At 44.1% G+C, this 20,322-nt stretch overlaps 1 long non-coding RNA gene across 1 annotated transcript in view; it reads right to left on the bottom strand.

The window, feature by feature from the left end:
* LOC137635503 (uncharacterized) overlaps positions 1-20,062 on the bottom strand; it is a 37,240-nt gene extending 17,178 nt beyond the window's left edge. Inside the window, exons 1-3 of the long non-coding RNA XR_011042692.1 lie at positions 19,997-20,062; positions 3,744-3,849; positions 1,685-1,790 (exon numbers count right to left, since the gene is read on the bottom strand). This is a non-coding gene — a long non-coding RNA (uncharacterized lncRNA). The remainder of the gene's footprint in view (positions 1-1,684; positions 1,791-3,743; positions 3,850-19,996) is intronic.
* Positions 20,063-20,322: the final 260 nt, after the last annotated feature.

Below are 20,322 nucleotides of genomic sequence, written 5' to 3' on the forward strand. Positions count from 1 at the left end.
GATTAGACATTAAATCCTCCTCCGGGGGAGGAGGGGCAACTACCTCTCCCGCACCCCGGGATCGGTCAACAGCACAGCGGTCTACGCTACCACTCGCCAGCCTCTCGAAAGAGACTGCTCGAGGGGGAGCTTCGGAGGAGGAAAGGGCAACGGAAGAAGTCCTGGAATTTTCTCTCTTCAGAGAAGCTTCTGAAGGAGAAAGATCCCTTTTGGCCTTCTTCTTCCGGTGCCGGGCAAACCTCTCCCACTGAGAGGTAGACCAATCCCTACATTCAATACATAAATTATCCCTATCACACCGCTGGCCCCTACAGTGAGGACATAAGGTGTGGGGATCGGTGTCGACCGCCGACATAAAGGTCCCACAAGGGCGGCCGGGAAGTCCAGGGCAAGTACGCATTGTCAGTAGAGGCCAACTTCAAGCTATCTGCAAAAGAGAAAAAGCAAAAACAGATTAATATGGCAGTCAAAGCGAGGGAGAGCGCAGACAGGTCTGTTCTCTTCCCGAGCCAAAAGTAAAGTGAAGCATTCACCGGTGTGTGTGAGGGGGGGAGTAGCTAGCTACCCCTCCCTAACCCCCACTAACTAGTGGCGGGGTAGTAAACCCTCGTTAAAACTTTTATGGCTCGTCATTCAGCTACGCCAAAGTAATTACCCCAAGTAAATAGCGTGGTTTGTATTTCAGTTCCGGAACAAATTCAACTTTAGCGGCGAGAGCTTGAATCGCCACTAACATATCTTTTAGTGAAGGTTCATTAGCAATTGCAATAGTGGGATCGGGATCTACCACTACAGGTGAAGGAATAGGATTAATGACATGGGAAGAGGAAATATCTCTAGATGAGCGAGAAGAACTACGCCTCAATCTATCCCTTTTGAGTTTACGTCTGTATCTATCAAACTCAATCCATTCATACTCTGACAGTAAAACACATTCATCACAGCGATCACCTAAATCACACTCTTTACCACTACATGCAACACAGAGAGAAGGGGGGTCAAGAGAGGCTTTAGCCATTCGGTTCTTACACACACTAGTCACACATAACCTAAAAGTTATGGGGGGGTGGCCATTTTGAAATTTTAAAGAGAATTCAGAAGCAAAGGTCAAAAATTATCTAATCCAAACAAAATCAAGAAATATCCAAAGCGAGATCAAAAACAAGCGGGAGTCAATAACCAAAGATTTGTACTTCACCAAAAAAACAATCAGTAATGACGGAGTAGAATTCACGTGTCGCCTCTAGCGACGGCAGGGAATATATGAGGGTCACTGGAATGGTTCCCAGGTACCTCGCTAGGGTGCAGGGGTGGTACACCTGGCTATCCAACTGGCGGTTGGCGCGAGTTTCAAATTTTCTGCCGTTGACGTAAGCTATATATATGACTACCGGGTAAGTCTTGTGTTTAAAATGATGTAGTATTGATTTATTACAGTATTCCTTCATCTTATCTTTGTTATTTTCCGTTGGATTTGTGTTAGTATCTCCGAATGTTTGCAAGCTGAGAACCTTCTGTACCGCACTTCCAAAGATCACTAGACCGCTCTACTGTGTCACACACCTTACCATGCATAATCAGTGTAGGATAAAACAAAGGTTTTACGGCATCACACTGTACAATAGATCATTGATTAAAAACTTTTTATCAAAGTAAAATAATTCTAGTTAGTCCAATGACTTACCTTTACATGCTCCAAGTGCATGACGAACTGACTTAAGTCATTGCCGATGGACGACATGATGTGCTTCATCTCGATCTCGATCAATTTGTGTGCAAAGTTGATCCGCCTGAAATGAAACAAAAGTATCAGGAGAAAAATTCAATTGTTTGACTTCTCAAAACGGAATACTGTTTCAAAATAATACTTCTCAATAGAGTAGTAAAAATCCTTTTACTTTTCAATAAACATCAAAGACCTAGAGCAAAATTTTCCAAAATACATCAAGTTATTACTTTCAGAATACAATCATTGCCTGATTAACACATTTGCAGGCCAACGTCAATTCAATAGGGCACCAGCCGTCCATTGAAATACTACCGCTAGAAAGTTATGGGGGCCTTTGACTGGCCAGACAGTATTACATTGGATCTTTCTCTCTGGTTACGGTTCTTTCCCCTTACCTACACAGACACCGAATAGCCTGGCCTATTCTTTACAGACTTCTCTGTCATCTTACACCTGACAACACTGAGATTACCAAACAATTCTTCTTCTCCCAGGGGGTTAACTACTGCACTGTAATTGTTCAATGGCCACTTTCCTCTTTGTAAGGGTAGAAGAGACTCTTTAGCTATGGTAAGCAGCTCTTCTAGGAGAAAGACACTCCAAAATCAAACCATTGTTCTCTAATTTTGGGTAGTGCCATAGCCTCTGTACCATGGTCTTCCACTCTCTTGGGTTAGAGTTCTCTTACTTGAGGGTACACTCGGGCACACTCTTCTATCTTATATCTTATTTCTCTTCCTCTTGTTTTGTTAAAGTTTTTATAGTTCATAAAGTGATATTTATTTTAATATTGTTGCTCTTCTTAAAATATTTTATTTTTCCTTGTTCCCTTTCCTCACTGAGCTATTTTCCCTGTTGGAGCCCCTGGGCTTATAGCATCCTGTTTTTCCAACTAGGGTTGTAGCTTAGCAAGTAATAATAATAATGATAATGATAATAAAAATCATTTAACTAAATCTGACAAGTTTGGAAGTAATTTGTATTTTTCCCAGCAATGAAAACCTGGAGCTCTTTACTAAGGAGTATTATTTCGGTGAAGCTGAAACCAGCCGAAAAGCTTTTTGTCAGCGTGTAACTACCCACCACTAGTTAGCGGGGACAGGGAGCGGGGTAGGTTAACCCTCCCGCTCACACCAGCACTAGGGACTAACCGTCACTTTTGTAATTGCAGCAGGGCTTTCAGGGTGTTGTTGCTGGAAGGTCAGTATGTGTAAAGAGCTCTAAGTTTGTATTGCTCGGAAACAATACAAATTACTTCAAAATTTGTCATTTTTTCCTATGCAAAATACAAAACATCTGCTCTTTACTCTGGAGACTCACCTTTAGGTGGAAGTCCAAAACCAAATGGCTGGCAACTGTCCCGAGATGGCCTCTGTATAGTTGAGGGATCCTGCACCACGTTATCCTCGTAGGAAATCGGCCTGGGCAATCATGGGTGGCGAATAAGGAATCGATCTCTTGGAACATACACTGTAGCTATTTGAGCCGTGCCCTCTACTAATATATACAGTATTTCTTTCCACCTCCCCCTCACAGAAGGACGGAGGCATATCACATATATACATGTATATATGATTGTCCAAAGAGCGTGAAACTCACCAACAGAAGAAGGAGGTCAGCTGTGCAGAGTTCCCCAAATGCTGCTCCCCAAGAGAGGGGAAGATGAAGTAGGAAGTGGCCGGTCACTGACACATTCATCCTAGACTTACTTCGCGGGTAATCCTCTGCCCTCGAACCACTGGTACGTCCATGGGGGTAAAGGGATGAGTTTTGTGAAACGTACCAGTACGTCCTTTGGGGGTAAAAGGGTTAATATCTCCGAATGTTTGCAAGTCGAGAACCTTCTGTACCGCACTTCCAAAGATCACTAGACCGCTCTACGGTGTCACACACCTTACCATGCATAATCAGTGTACGATAAAACAAAGGTTTTATGGTATCACACTGTGCAATATATCATTGATTAAAACATTTTTATCAAAGTAAAATAATTCTAGTAAGTCCAATGACTTACCTTTACATGCTCCAAGTGCATGACGAACTGACTTAAGTCATTGCCAATGGACGACATGATGTGCTTCATCTCGATCTCGATTAATTTATGTGCAAAGTTGATCTGCCTGAAATGAAACAAAAGTATCAGGAGAAAAATTCAATTGTTTGACTTCTCAAAATGGAATACTGTATCAGAATAATACTTCTCAATAGGGTAATAAAAATCCTTTTACTTTTCAATAAACATCAAAAGACCTAGAGCAAAATTTTCCAAAATACATCAAGTTATTACTTTCAGAATACAATCATTGCCTGATTAACTCATTTGCAGGCCAACGTCAATTCAATAGGGCACCAGCCGTCCATTGAAATACTACCGCTAGAAAGTTATGGGGTCTTTGACTGGCCAGACAGTATTACATTGGATCTTTCTCTCTGGTTACGGTTCTTTCCCCTTACCTACACAGACACCGAATAGCCTGGCCTATTCTTTACAGACTTCTCTGTCATCTTACACCTGACAACACTGAGATTACCAAACAATTCTTCTTCTCCCAGGGGGTTAACTACTGCACTGTAATTGTTCAATGGCCACTTTCCTCTTTGTAAGGGTAGAAGAGACTCTTTAGCTATGGTAAGCAGCTCTTCTAGAAGAAAGACACTCCAAAATCAAACCATTGTTCTCTAATTTTGGGTAGTGCCATAGCCTCTGTACCATGGTCTTCCACTCTCTTGGGTTAGAGTTCTCTTACTTGAGGGTACACTCGGGCACACTCTTCTATCTTATATCTTATTTCTCTTCCTCTTGTTTTGTTAAAGTTTTTATAGTTCATAAAGTGATATTTATTTTAATATTGTTGCTCTTCTTAAAATATTTTATTTTTCCTTGTTCCCTTTCCTCACTGAGCTATTTTCCCTGTTGGAGCCCCTGGGCTTATAGCATCCTGTTTTTCCAACTAGGGTTGTAGCTTAGCAAGTAATAATAATAATGATAATGATAATAAAAATCATTTAACTAAATCTGACAAGTTTGGAAGTAATTTGTATTTTTCCCAGCAATGAAAACCTGGAGCTCTTTACTAAGGAGTATTATTTCGGTGAAGCTGAAACCAGCCGAAAAGCTTTTTGTCAGCGTGTAACTACTACCCACCACTAGTTAGCGGGGACAGGGAGCAGCGTAGATTAACCCTCCTGCTCACACCAGCACTAGCAACTAACCGTAACTTTTGCAATTGCAGCAGGACTTTCAGGGAGTTGGTGCTGATGGGTCAGTATGTGTAAAGAGCTTTAGGTTTGTATTGCTCGGAAATTATACAAATGACTTCCAAATTTGTCATTTGTTCCTGAGCAAAATACAAAACTACAGAAACCAACTGGCTGGCAACTATCACGAGATGGCCTCTGTATAGATGAGGGATCCTGCACCACGTTATCCTTGTAGGAGAACGGCCTGGGCAATCATTGATGGAGAGTACGGAATTAACATCTTGGAACGTACATCGTAGCTATTCGAACCGTGCCCTCTACTAATATGTATTTCTTTAGCCCTCACCCTGACAGGAGGACGGAGGCATTTATATACAGTACATGCATATGCGGTTGTCCAAAGAGCGTGAAATTCCCTCCACAGAAGAACGAGGTCAGGTGTGCAGAGTTCCGCCCTCGAACCACTGATACTTGTCCCGCAAGGGAGCTGAGGTGTTTAGATCACGTTACATTCAGCCACCACAGGACCTATTGAGAATGTGTCTAGGCTCCTCTCGGTTATGTTTTGCAGGTAGCAGGAGGTGAATGTTGTTTAATGTTTCCACCTACCTGCTTGTAGTACCTGCTGAACGGAAAAATTCTTTCGGAATGCCAGGGAAATACTTACTCCCCTGACATCATGGGCAGGGAGACATCTAATTGACGTTGAGGTATCTGAGAGCCGTGCCATTTTCTATTACTCTCCTGATCCAAGAGAAGATTGAGTTCCTCATGATTCTCCTCTTGGTCTTCCCCAAGCTGACAAACAGCTTGTTGATCTGGGGTCGAGCTCTACTCATCCTTATGAGATATAACCTTATCGTCCTTATGGGGCATAGTAACAGCTGATCAGTATCGTCTGTTACCGACTGAGACTCCCAATCCGAAAGGGCCCAAATCTAGTGTGACCTGCCACCCATCCCCTTGAATGAGCAATGACGTATAAAAGACCACGTAGCTCGCTGACTCTACCTGCAGAGGTCAGGGCGAAAAGAAAACCGTCTTTGAAGTCAAGTCCTTATGCAATAATTGACGTAGAGGCTCATAAGGGGCTCCTTTCTCTGAACGTAAGACCCTGACGATGTTCCAAGGAGCAGGCCTAGCTTTCGACTGAGGTCCAGAACGCTCAAAGTTCCGTATGAGGAGTGACAATTCCGTCGAGGTAGAAATGTCAACTTAATTCAGTTCGAAGACAATGTTCCAGGCTGAACAAAAGCCTTTCACCACCGACGCTGAGTGGAGTTTTTTCTCCCTGCGGTACAGTAAAAACTCCGCTACTGCTGGAATACCTGCACCACACAAGACAGACCACTTTGCCTGATACACCGCAGACTACAACTCACTGAGGTATTTTACCATGCGTCTAACAACTGGCTTCGAAAACCCTCTCTTGCGAGTAGTTGCTGGATAGCCTCCAGGTGTGAAGACTTAGGGATAGTATCGCTTGGTGGAAAATCTTCACGTGCGGTTGTCTGAGGGAGTGGAGGGAGCTTTCTTGGTACCTCTATTAGTAGATATAGAGGGTCCGGAAACCATTTTCTATGTTGTCACAACAGATCCCAGGGTCTTTGCTAGATTTTGCGATGCCCTTACCTTATTCAATATCCGCCTTAGTAGGCAGAAGGGAGGAAATGCATAGACGTTCATCTTGTCCCAAGGGTGTTGAAAAGCATCCTGCTCAAATGCTTACGTTTCCGGTACTGGTGAGTGGTACAATGGAAGTTCCTGATGTCACGGACAGGTTGATTGTCCATTCAGAGCCATCTATCTGAGTCCTCCTGTTCAGATTGTCTGCAAGCACGTTCTTCTTACGCGAGATAAAGTGGGCTCTTAAAGCTACCAAATTTTCTTCCATCCACATAAGGATTTTCACAGCTAGCAGACATAAATGCTGTGTAAAGGTCTCTCCTTGTTTATTTGAGTGGAATGCTACTGTAGTGTTGACGCTCATCAGCACTACGAAATGCCCTGAAAGGAGCTGATGGAAGTACCCGAGGGTCAGGTAGGCTGCCCTCATTTCCAAGGAGGTTTTGTGGCACCGCCTTTCGGATTTGGACAAAGTCTGGATGATGTTAGGTGTAACAGATGAGTCACCCCCTTCTTTTAATGTGTCTGTGAAGAGAAACAAATCCGAGGAAGGAGAGAGAGGAGCTGCTCCTCTGAGGAGTTCGGTGTCTGACATCCACCAACTCAGGTCTCTCTTCTGTTCGGGTTCCACTGGCAACCCACTAGGTGAGTATCTGTGCAAAAACCAGAAGGTGATCAGCTGTCACTACAGAGACCGTATGTGGAGACAGCCGTTGGGCACTAATTTCTCGAGGGATGTTAGATGTCCCATCCATTTTGCCCTTAGTGTTAGCAATTTGCCTTTCGAGAGAAAGATCTGCCGGTACTTGATCCCCTGACAGGACCTTGCCTAGTGTGGTCTTGACCAAAGATTGAACAGTCTGAGGACGGTTAGTCTGTGAAGGGTAGGCTACCGACCATTCCTCTTCACAAGGGCGAGCATTGGTAAGTCGAAGGTTGATAAGGTGCGCTGGTTTGCGCACCTCTTTTAGTGCGTCCTACTGGAAGTGTATGCTCGTGAGGTTGAGAGCTGGAAAAACAAGTCTTTCTCGGTTCTTACAGGTAAGAACAATATCCCGGGATTGTGCCTATTGTCCCCTCCTAAGGATTAGCAAGTTCCATTGAGTGGAACAAGCGAACTTGAACCTCAAGCGAAAAGTCATTCTCCCTGGTTCCTCTAAAGATTGTGTAGCATGTAACATCTCAAGTTGATGTCAAGGCTATGAAGGAGGGGAGAATCTTGCTCCAGCTGCCACCAATCCCATGGAAGTTGGCCAAGTAAGTATGTTATAATCGGTAAATCCGGGTAGCCAGTACTCCTTAGAGCAAGATGTTATTACAGCATATCTCCTTAGCGATCGCTTTTGGGCAAAAGACCAGTCAGTAACGACCGATCGCACACAACTATTTCCGAAAGGTAAAATTAAACGTACAGTATCTCCAAACTATTGTTAGACAGGTAATGTATGCATAAGTCCATCTACGGACCCGTAACACAGACCAGGGAGGAGGACGAACATACGGGCGTAGCCCAAATTATTAGTTGCGTCCAGAACTCAATTGGAGAACGTTGATAAACATTCGTAACCGAGACCTCCTCTTTCAAATGAACGACAAAAAAGTTAGTATTTCTTTGTCTCCGATCGGAAAAACTGGTATAAGTTTCGAAGGTTACCTTTCAGGAAACAGATCCCTTATGTGAAGTTTCTAGTCTCAGTATTTTTTAAAACTAAGACCGCTGATAATAAGTTATGAAGGAAGTGCCTGGGATGAAGGGAAACTGCATATCCAGTATGCCTGGTTACGGGAGGGAAGAAGAATAATGTATAGCCTGGTTCTTCGTATAGCCATCAACACTAATGATTTATTAGAACAGAGTTCTAATTGTAAGATGGTCTATACAGTAGTCCTCGTCAGAAAAAAGATCGCTTGCCTGCATATGCGCATGTCTGTCTGCGGTCGCGCATACACAACCTCTTTTTCTCCGGGTAAACGCTTGATAACGAGTCTGAGCCCGCTTGCAGGATTAATGTATTTGCGACGAATCGCAGCATTATTGCCCAAGGAATTTGATCGTCGACTCGCTGTAGTATTTATAAAATGAGAGCGCATGCACCCACAAAAACAAAACATACAGCTAGTGTAGTGATCATACATCCGTTGGTTTGCCTGCCCTCCTTGTGGACGGGGCTTGTTAACGTTCATAAAGGTAATGAGAAGCTGACAAAGTTTGTCTAGCCGACTTGTGGGCGTAGCTTGCTATCGTTCGTAAACGTAAGCAGAAGCTAATACTTTTTCCATGAGACTAAAGGCTTGAAATAATAACCTTGTAAGGGTATATATCACAAGTTCGTTGTGCTAGTGCTTCAAAGAGCTCTCCATTTTGTTGGGCAACGAAGCCCAAGAAAACTCGGTGTCTAACGAGAACTCGTTAAGTCCAGGGGTACACTGATGCATGAGGCTGATTCAAGCCATCGGTAGTAAACCGTATTTGTGGCAATAACCCTGTTGTTTTTTCTTGGCGAGAATGCATGCGCCACAGGAGTTTGTTTCAGCCTTTTATAGAGTTTTAACGAACCCCAGTAGTTGTGTAAAACTTCTCAGGGACGAGAGTTACCCATGCAGAAGCGAAGTTTTGCACGAAGGGTTTGTTGTCCCAGAATACCAAGAACACAAACACTAGGCAGGTTCGTATAGGCTCGCCAGCGAGTGCTGGCGAGCGTTCGCAAACGCTGGCGATCGTCCACAAACACTTGCAAGCGCTCGTGAACGCCATCTGATACTAGCAAACGCTGATGAACGTCCGCAAAGTGCTGCAAGCGCCAGTGAGAATCAGTGAAAGAGAATCAGAAACAGCCAGCATTGAATCTCCTTTACGGCTAGACCCAGTAGCGTACAATACTCCAACGCTGGCAAGGAGGGTTTCACAAACCCAGCCGCCCGTTGAGATACTACCGCTAGAGTTATGGGGTCCTTGACTGGCCAGACAGTACTACATAGGACCCTTCTCCCTAGTTACGGTTCTTTCCCTTTGCCTACACAGAAACCGAATAGTCTGGCCTATTCTTTACAGATTCTCTTCTGTCCTCATACACCTGACAACACTAAAATTGCCAAATAATTCTTCTTCACCCAAGGGGTTAACTACTGCACTTTAATTGTTCAGTGGCTACTTTCCTCTTGGTAAGGGTAGAAGAGACTCTTTAGCTATGGTAAGCAGCTCTTCTAGGAGAAGGACAGTCCAAAATCAAACCATTGTTCTCTAGTCTTGGGTAGTGCCATAGCCTCTGTACCATGGTCTTCCACTGTCTTTTGGGTTAGAGTTCTCTTGCTTGAGGGTACACTCGAGCACACTGTTCTATCTAGTTTCTCTTCCTCTTGTTTTGTTAAGTTTTTATAGTTTATATAGGAAATATTTATTTTGATGTTACTTTTCTTGAAATATTTCATTTTCCTCATTTCTTTTCCTTACTGGGCTATTTTCCCTGTTGGGGCCCCTGGGCTTATAGCATCCTGCTCTTCCAACTAGGGTTGTAGCTTAGCATTTAATAATAATAATAATAATAATTTGTACTAGGGCGAGGTTAGGGTCTCGCAAACCTGCCACGGGTATTAGGGCGAGGCGAGAGTCTCATACGAGTCGAGGGTCTCGCAAAACCTTGCCTCTTCTCTTAGTTCTCCTACCCTTCATAAAGGGGGTGGTGAGTAGCCTTATGTCATCCCCTCGGAAGGGAACAAAAAAGGCTATGCTGGACTTGAAGACCAGCTATTTCTTCCTCGTTGGACTTAGAAACTATGAGGTGCATGTCCCGAAAAGCTTGGCCTCACAAAGCTCTAAGAGCTTTGTTTTGGCCAAAGGCACGATGTGGCAATAACCCTGAATTTAAGGCCCACGAGCCTTGTTGATGGGAGAGGTGGCGGCTGCAAGCGGTCGGCAGTTGTCACCATCTGCAGTAATGATCCCAGAGGGAAAATGCAACAGGGCTTAGCGGTGAGTAGGAATTGTAAGCGACAAGCGCAAGGACAGGGCATGGACAAATCCAAGTTCCACCGGAGGAATCCCCCAAAGACAGAAACCCCACAGATGAAGGAAGTCTCTCCCTCGGATAGGAAAAGCAACCAGCCCCTGTTGCCGCTGTTTGTAATTCTTCCTGCAAATGGGGCGATTGGACAGCGGCTGGTGGAGGAAAATTGCTCAACACTGGTGGAGGTAAAAAAACGAGCAGTAGGGGTAGAGGCCAAAGGCCTCTTGCTACCTTCCTTGCACGGGGATATTGTGTAAGGAAGGCAGCTCAAAAGAAAGGGGCATTATATTAAGCATTAGGCCAGTTGCTTTAACCGTAACCCTGTCTTTACTCTACTGAGCTGAAATAAAAAGTGATGTTTAGTCGCTAATGCTGGCGTGAGCAGGAGGGAGCGGTGGGTAGTTACACCCTGACAAAAAAGCTTATCGGCTGGTTTCAGCTTCGCCGAAGTAATACGCCACAGTAAAGAGCATAAGGTTTTTATTTTACTTGACCCTACAAGAATACTGTACAAACCATTCTCCTTTAAATAGGAGTCTCAATCTTAGGTAGGAGGTAGTGGTCTCTAGAACCAGATTGCACGATTCCTTCCTTCCCCAGGTACGTCATCCTTCATGGTGCCGTATGGAAGCAAGGAAGACAATTTCAGTAACCTCCTAATAGAGACATAAGAGATTTCGACTCTATCAGGCACTTGGCCTGAAGTGATTTAGAAAGGTCAGTGCAATGCAGGACTAGATCACGGAACAATTATTTTTCTGTTAGGGAAAAATGTCAAAAGTGTTGGTCCAGACCACCAAAATGTTATTTTTATTAGTAAAATAAATTTTTGAATATACTTACCCGATAATCATGTAGCTGTCAACTCCGTTGCCCGACAGAATTCTATGGAGGGATACGCCAGCTATCACAATACTAGAAGGGGGTGTATTTACCAGCGCCACCTGTGGCCAGGTACTCAAGTACTTCTTGTTGACACCTCCTCAATTATTCCTCGGTCCACTGGTTCTCTATGGGGAGGAAGGGAGGGTCGATTAAATCATGATTATCGGGTAAGTATATTCAAAAATTTATTTTACTAATAAAAATAACATTTTTCAATATTAAACTTACCCGATAATCATGTAGCTGATTCACACCCAGGGGGGTGGGTGAAAAACCAGTGTACAAGACTAAAGGATAGCTAAGTATCCCGTATTTCATATAATCAGTTATCCACAATAACAATGAAATAATAAGTACCTGGTAAGGAAGTCGACTTGAACCGTTACTCTGCCTTTAATAAGATCGTCTTCCTTACTGAGCGCAGCGTTCCTCTTGGGAGGCTGAATCAACTCAAAGGTGCTAAAGTATACAGGGCTGCAACCCATACTAAAGGACCTCATCACAACCTTTAACCTCGGCGCTTCTCAAGAAAGAATTGACCACCCGCCAAATCAACAAGGATGTGGAAGGCTTCTTAGCCGACCGTACAACCCATAAAAAGTATTCAAGAGAAAGGTTAAAAGGTTATGGGATTATGGGAATGTAGTGGCTGAGCCCTCGCCTACTACTGCATTCGTTGCTACGAATGGTCCCAGGGTGTAGCAGTACTCGTAAAGAGACTGGACATCTTAGAGATAGAATGATGCGAACACTGACTTGCTTCTCCAATAGGTTGCATCCATAACACTCTGCAGAGAATGGTTCTGTTTGAAGGCCACTGAAGTAGCCACAGCTCCCACTTCATGTGTCCTTACCTTCAGCAAAGCAAGGTCTTCTTCCTTCAGATGAGAATGTGTTTCTCTAATCATAAGCCTGAATAGTAAGAAACTGAGTTCTTAGAACTTGGAAAAGAAGGTTTCTTGATAGCACACTATAAGGCTTCTGATTGTCCTTGTAAAGGTTAAGACCTTTTTAGATAGTACCTAAGAGCTCTAACTGGGCAAAGTACTCTCTTCAGATCATTCCCCACCAAGTTGGACAGGCTTGGGATCTCGAACGACTTAGGCCAAGGACGTGAAGGAAGCTCGTTTAGCAAAAACCGAGCTGCAAGGAACATGTAGCCGTTTCAGATGTGAAAACAATGATCCTGCTGAAGGCGTGGATCTCACTTACTCTTTTAGCTGTTGTCAAGCACACGAGGAAAAGTTTTTAATGTGAGGTCCTAAAAAGAGGCTGATTGGAGAGGTTCAAATCTTGATGACATAAGGAACCTTAGGACCACGTCTAGATTCCAGCCTGGAGTGGACAACCGACGTTCCTTTGAGGTCTCAAAAGACCTAGGGAGGTCCTGTAGATCTTTGTTGGTGGAAAGATCCAAGCCTCTGTGGCGGAAAACCGCTGCCAACATACTTCTGTAACCCTTGATCGTAGGAGCTGAAAGGGATCTTACTTTCCTTAGATATAACAGGAAGTCAGCAATCTGGGTTACAGTGGTACTGGTTGAGGAAACTGCATTGGTCTTGTACCAGCTACGGAAGACTTCCCCTTGAGACTGATAGATTCTGAGAGTGGATGTTCTCCTTGCTTTGGCAATCGCTCTGGCTGCCTCCTTCGAAAAGCCCCTAGCTCTTGAGAGTCTTTCGAAAGTCTGAAGGCAGTCAGACGAAGAGCGTGGAGGATTGGGTGTACCTTCTTTACGTGAGGTAGACTTAGAAGGATCACTCCTAGAGGAAGAGTCCTGGGAATGTCGACCAGCCATTGCAGTACCTCTAAGAACCATTCTCTCGCGGACCAGAGCGGAGCCAACCAACGTCAGCCGTGTCCCTTTGTGAGAGGAGAACTTCTGAAGTACCCTGTTGACAATCTTGAACGGCGGGAATGCATACAGGTCGAGATGGAACCAATCCAGCAGAAAAGCATCCACGTGAACTGCTGCTGGGTCTGGAATCGGAGAACAATACAACAGGAGTCTCTAGGTTATCGAGGTAGTGAACAGATCTATGGTTGGCTGACCCCACAGGGCCCAAAGTCTGTTGCAAACATTCTTGAGAAGGGTCCACTCTGTGGGGATGACCTGACCCTTCCGTCTGAGGTGATCTGCCATGACATTCATACCGCCCTGAATGAACCTCGTTACCAGTTAGCTTTCGATCTTAAGACCAGATGAGTAGGTCCCTTGCGATCTAGAACAACTTCCACGAAAGAGTCCCTCCCTGCTTGAAGATGTAAGCCAGGGCTGTGGTGTTGTCAGAGTCCACCTCCACCACTTTGTTAAGCTGGAGGGACTTGAAGTTTATCAAGGCCAGAATAACCGCCAACAACTTCTTGCAAATGATGTGAAGTGTCCTTTGCTCCTGATTCCATGTTCCCGAGCATTCTTGTCCGTCCAAAGTCGCACCCCAGCCCGTGTCTGATGCGTCCGAGAGGAGACGGCGGTCGTGTTTCTGAACAGCCAAAGGTAGACTTCCTTGAGAAGAAAGCTGTTCTTACACCACGCGAGAGAAGACCTCCTCTCTTCGGAAACAGGAACTGAGACCGTCTCTAGCGTCATGTCCTTTATCCAGTGAGCAGCTAGATGATACTGAAGGGGGGGGAGGTGGAGTCTCCCTAACACGATGAACAGGGCCAGCGATGAAAGTGTCCCTGTTAGACTCATCCACTACCTGACTGAGCATCGGTTCCTTCTCAGCATGCTCTGGATGCATTCTAGGGCTTGGAAGATCCTTGGGGCCGACGGAAAAGTCCGAAAAGCTCGACTCTGAAGATCCATACCCAAGGAGACAATGGTCTGGGATGGAACGAGCTGAGACTCCTCAAAATTGACCAGGAGGCCCAGTTCCTTGGTCAGATCCATAGTCCATTTGAAAATCTCCAGACAGCGACGACTTGTGGGAGCTCTTAAAAGCCAGTCGTCTGACGGAGCCGGACACAAGATCATGATACTGCTGCACAGTCTGTGAACTGTCAATCATGGGCAAGCGAGGAAGTACAGTGACAACCCGAATCTGTCTAGACTGTCTGGGTCGTACAGACAACTCCTTATCGGGTTGCTGAGGTTGCCGCACTGCGTCACAACAAGTCACTTCTGTTGGTTGTTGAACGTCTTCCCCGTGACACATTGACTCCGTAAACAAAAAATCCTCTAACAAGGACTAAGCCTGGACTGCATGTCATGCAACACAGCTCAAGGTCTATGGGAGCAGGTGTGGTAACAGACGGGATTAGCGACTGAAGTGGAACCATTACCTTCCCTGGAAGCATGTTATGCTTAAATAAAAGTCCATAAGAGGTTATGCAGCTAAAGGCTCCCTCCAAATGACAGAGTCCTCAAGGGAATATCAGAAGGAGGGAGAAAAGAACTTTCTCATCTACAGGGACCATATCCTAGAAAAGCTAAGTTCTCTCAGTGAGGGTTCACTGGTGCAAAAGCAGCAGACTAGAAGGCAACGTTATGAAACTGCTTGACAGTCTAGTGAGTTGGCAACAACCAAAGATGTGTGACTGAGAAGCATGCGGTAAGGTATGCAGAGCATGATGTATGCAGAGTATGCTGTATGCAGAGCATGCTGTATGTAGAGCATGTTGTATGCAGAGCATGCTGAATGCAGAGCATGCTGTATGCAGAGCATGTGCTGTATGCAGAGCATGTAGTAAGCAGAGCCTGCTGTAAGCAGAGCCTGCTGTAAGGAAAGCAGAGCGTGTGCATGGCGTTTAACATTTCTCAGAAATTCCATGACCAGTGCTAGAGTGCTTTATGCATGCTTGCATGGGGTTTTAATATCAACATAATATTTACCTTACATTCATAACTCATGATTCATATTTTTGCCATATTTGCGATCTTGTTAAAAATATATTGCAAGGAATACAAATATATTTTTATAAGTAATACAAATAACCTCCATTATCATATGGTTTGAAAATGGAGGTAAGGTATGCTGAACAGCAGAGTCAGAACGAGCTGGAACAACAATAGTTGTGGTTTCCTCTTCAAGACTCTGTTGAGGGAACACCTGAGGCTCAGTCTGCAAAGGCTGAATAAAAGACAAGCAGAAGGAAGGCGCATGGGTGGAGGGGGCTGACTCCTAGCATGAGTGGTTGAACCCAAGGGTTGCGCTTGCTGAGCGGTTGGCGGAAGCGGAGTAGCAAGTTCCAGTTCCTGTGGTGTGAGCGGAGCGCGATGAGGAAGAGGCTGCGCAGAACAAGGTAAATGTCTCGCAAGCTGAGGCTCCTGAGGCGCAAGGCTAAGGTGTTGTGGTGCTTGCCTTGTGGAGGGTTGAGCTCGCTGCAGCGAGAGCTGAGGAGACTGACTCATGGACGGGAGAGGTTGTTGTACCTCAACCGAGTGTTGCATCACTGGTGGAGCAGCAAGTGGAGGCGGAGGAAGAGAGGTATAATCCTCCTGATCCCATGTAAAGGTTGCCTTAAGGAAGGCGGAGGCTGAACACCACTGGGAACAGCAAACTCAGCAGGTGGCTCAACATCGTACGCCTGGCAGGTGGTACTGCGATCAGGCGGAGCGAGCGTGGGCGTAGGGAGTGTAGGCGGAGGCGGAGGCGCAACACTCTCAGCCCGACACTCACGCATCAAGTCCGAAAGCTGTGCTTGCATGGACTGTAGTAGAGTCCACAACATCGTACGCCTGGCAGGTGGTACTGCGATGAGGCGGAGCGAGCGTAGGCGGAAGGAGTGTAGGCGGAGGCGGAGGCGCAACACTCTCAGCCCGACACTCACGCATCAAGTCCGAAAGCAGTGCTTGCATGGACTGTAGTAGAGTCCACTTGGGGTCGGCAGAAACTACAGTAGGCTGAGGTAAAGCCTTAACAGTCGAGCTCTGTTGTGGCAGAACCTTACTCCTCTTAGGCGGAGTGCATTCAACTGATGACTGAGGAGAGTCAGAGCTAACCCAATGACTGCATCCGGGTTGTTGAACTCTACTTCGTACGTCTGGCATAGGTCTGGACTTTACGTTTAAGAGGTCTTGAGACCTGAGACCAGCGTTTTCTCCCCTAAATTTCTTCTGCAGACGAGCAAAATAAGGGCTCAATCGTCTGCGGGTGGGAGTGACGGTCTCGGTAAGACACGCCCACAACCACCGAGGATACTTCTGTGCGCCGATCAAGGCCTGCTGAACCCTTCTGCCCTTCGACATTGCTTCTCCCCTGGGCTTGGGAGCTTGCAAGAGGTCCCGGACTGGGAGGACGACTGGCGCGCACAGAAGTACCCTCACGCACAACACTGAACTTTGCGCTAATCACTTATCACTTTGATTTTCTGTTTGCACTTATTTCACTGAACTCGAAACTTTAAGTGGTTTGTACCTGAAACACGCAATTCTATCCTTTCTCAAAAGTTAGTAATTGCGAAAACAGAATTACAATGTAACAGAAAAATCTAATGAAAGATAAATAATTCAGTGGCTGGAAAGAGACTAAACACTAGATCACTCTAGAAACGTTTAGTTTCTTCCCCTAAAGAGACTAGGGAGAAGAGCAAAAACGATAACGACGTTACTCGTACGCCTGGCAGGCTTGAATGAAACGTTTATTTTCCTCTTTCTCCCTCCGTCTCTATCTCTCTCTCTCTCTCTCTCTCTCTTGACTTAGAACCTGAGAGAAGAGCCCAATCATATATATCGTTAAAACATATTATTGTTAAAGGAAAAAACTGAAATATTTCCCAAAATGAAAAGTTCCTTTATTAGGATCAAAACCATTAAGTTAAGAAAGAATGAACAAAACGCTAGACACGGTTACTCTTACTGCAACGTGAAACCGTGAACATTCTTTCTCTATCGTAACGATAGAGTGCAAGTTGAACGTTCTGAACGTCAACAACTGCAGAGACAAAACAAAACGTTAGTTCAACTTTGAAAACAGTACGAGACTATCAAAGAAATTCTTTCAAACTCTGTGGCGGAAATAGCATAATATGTTAACAGGTAAAACCGAAATGACGGGCTCAATGTTAATTAACTTCGGTACCAAGAAAAGACCGCCTACTATTAGGAAGGTCGAATATAAACAAATATAAAAATTAATTTTAATAAGTTTATAATAAAAGGAAGTTAATCGAAGAGGCCTATAAGAGGCGGAGAGATATAAAATAAATCTATAACTTTTGTTAAGCAAAATTAAGAAAGAGAGTCTATACTCTCTTAGACACCAACACTTCCGTCTAAGGGAAGGGTCGGCCATTAAAAGGTGAAAGAGAGTTCATACTCTCTTCGTCACCATAAATAATCAAATTAATTCCAAAAGCTAACTAAGCTAATATAGAAGTTTCCAGTAAAGCGACAGCCGAAATCAAAGAGAAATACTTCACCAAAGTCGTGAAAATACTCCAAGAACATAAGCGTATCCCAGAACGTCTTGCCGGAAGCACGACAGAGGAATAATTGAGGAGGTGTCAACAAGAAGTACTTGAGTACCTGGCCACAGGTGGCGCTGGTAAATACACCCCCTTCTAGTATTGTGATAGCTGGCGTATCCCTCCATAGAATTCTGTCGGGCAACGGAGTTGACAGCTACATGATTATCGGGTAAGTTTAATATTGAAAAATTAACCTTACTGGGAAGATTCAGGCAGAATAGAAGGAACAACAAAAAATATGACAGCTGAATAGGCAAAAAATGTCCCTAAGAAAAATTAAAGGAGCCTTTGTAGGGTGACGGCCAGATCCATTTTCATTCATAGAAAATGGGAATATCATAAAGTGGGGTGGACTGTGGCCGTCGTTCTAAAATCGAGTTCGTAGAAAACTGGAATTTTCTGAACTGTGGCCGTCGTTCTAAAAACGATTTTGGCGGGAGAAGCTAACTTAAAAAACCCACCTAACCTATGCTAAAAGCCGTATCCTTACCCAAGGGGGCTTTGCCCCCCCGGACCCCCCCCCCCCACCTACTACGGGAGCGAGAAGATTCGTGGCCGGAGTAAGAACTCGAGCCACAAATTTTCAGGTAATTTAGGGTTTTCGGCAAAAAACATAAAAGTGTGCGTTTAAGCACATATTTAAGATCCGTAGACCATTTCCAAACGTTTTTATTCTATACAAGATAACAGTCGGAGCGATAATACAGTAAGCAAACTAGGACGATTGGCCGTAGCGCTACAAACTACCCGTTTTTCGTTTTCTCCTTTCCCTTATTTCTATCATATCCGCCCTACCTTCGATAAGGGTCCGAAGTGCTACTGTCCTCAGCGGGCATCATGTCCCCAGTGGGTCCTACCCGCTGAGGCTGAACATATTAAATAGGGAAAATGCCCCCACCAGGCTATGTTGAGTTAGTGAATGGGGTCTCCCCTGCCATGTCCCTTTCAGGCAATGGAGCCCTTTGTCAGACATGATAATTGGTAATAACCTGATAACAACTTCACTCACGAATGTATGCCGAACGATAACATTTAGCAACGTTACCAATGATACACAGTGTTACCAACGATGACTCGGATTGTTAAGGTAATATTACCGGTTACACAATACATAAATAGTACAAAAAGGGTACAGAACCTAACAAACCCACCTAACCTAACCTAGTAGTTGGCAGGTCACAAACCTAAGGTATTTACCGAGAACGGTAAAATTAGCCTCGATACGAATGATACACAGCGTTACCAACGGTACGGTGACATTACTAGCGATAGTAATGCTAGATATTTCCATACGTTTTTAAATAATTTTTCAATATAAGTTTTACACAATATATAAAAAGTACAAAAAGAGTACAGAACCTAACAAACCCACCAAACCTAACCTAGGAGTTCCCAGGTCACAAAACTCACGTATGTACTGGGAATGTTAAAATAAGCAACGTAACCAATGATACACAGTGTTAACGTTACAAAGGCATTGCTAATGGTAGCAATGCTACGGTAATATTATCATGTATATTTCAATGAATGGTTCCATACACACTTTACACAATATATAAAAGGGTAAAAAAGGGGTGTTGGCCACTCCTGCATATTCCCTATATAACATGTTTAGCCTCAGTGGGTAGGTGCCCACTGGGGACATAATCCGCTGTCCTAGGTTGGGTCAAGGTGAAAACTTTTTTTGTTTTAGCGAAATTGTTCATAAAAACCAACATCAACCTTAAAATTAAGCCCACACAAACTACTGATACAATTAAACATACCCAATGTACGAGTTCAAGCATACATTGGTGTTCATTTTACCCGTAAAATGTAGAAATCTAACAACGATACCGTAGGCTATACAGTGGCTGTACTAACGTAATTGTACGAAAATATACATAAAATATGATCTTAGCCTTAAAATTAAGCGCATACGAATTGCTAAATATAGCTAATTACAGAATTTAAGCAGATATCAGTGTTTATCTTGCGAGTAAAGTGTACAAATCTAACAACGCTACCGTATGCTACACGGTTGCTGCACTAACATCATGAAATTAGTTGTTTCCCGTATTAATTACACTTAAAACCCGATCTTAACACTGAAAGTAAGCTTATATATTCTATTAATCACTAATAATAAAAGTCAACTTACAATAATAATAATATGGATTTCATGAAACACTCAAATCTAAGAAGTCGTACAATCCAAACACTGGCCAGGTCAGGGTTACCAGATAATTTCCACTGGATTATCATACATGAACCTTATAATTATCGTTTTTTAAACCAAAATTATCGTACACACTTTCAACATGATTATTAAGGAGTAACATATATAGTTTATTTCAAGGTATTTTAGTATAATTGTTTAATCAAACACAAACATTGTATATACCCAAGGTATGTATCGTACATCGTACCGGACCCAAAATAATCGTACATGTACGATAATTATCGTACGAATGGCAACCCTGGGCC

This window comes from Palaemon carinicauda, unplaced genomic scaffold (genome assembly GCF_036898095.1).
Source record: "Palaemon carinicauda isolate YSFRI2023 unplaced genomic scaffold, ASM3689809v2 scaffold131, whole genome shotgun sequence".
Lineage (NCBI taxonomy): Eukaryota > Metazoa > Arthropoda > Malacostraca > Decapoda > Palaemonidae > Palaemon > Palaemon carinicauda.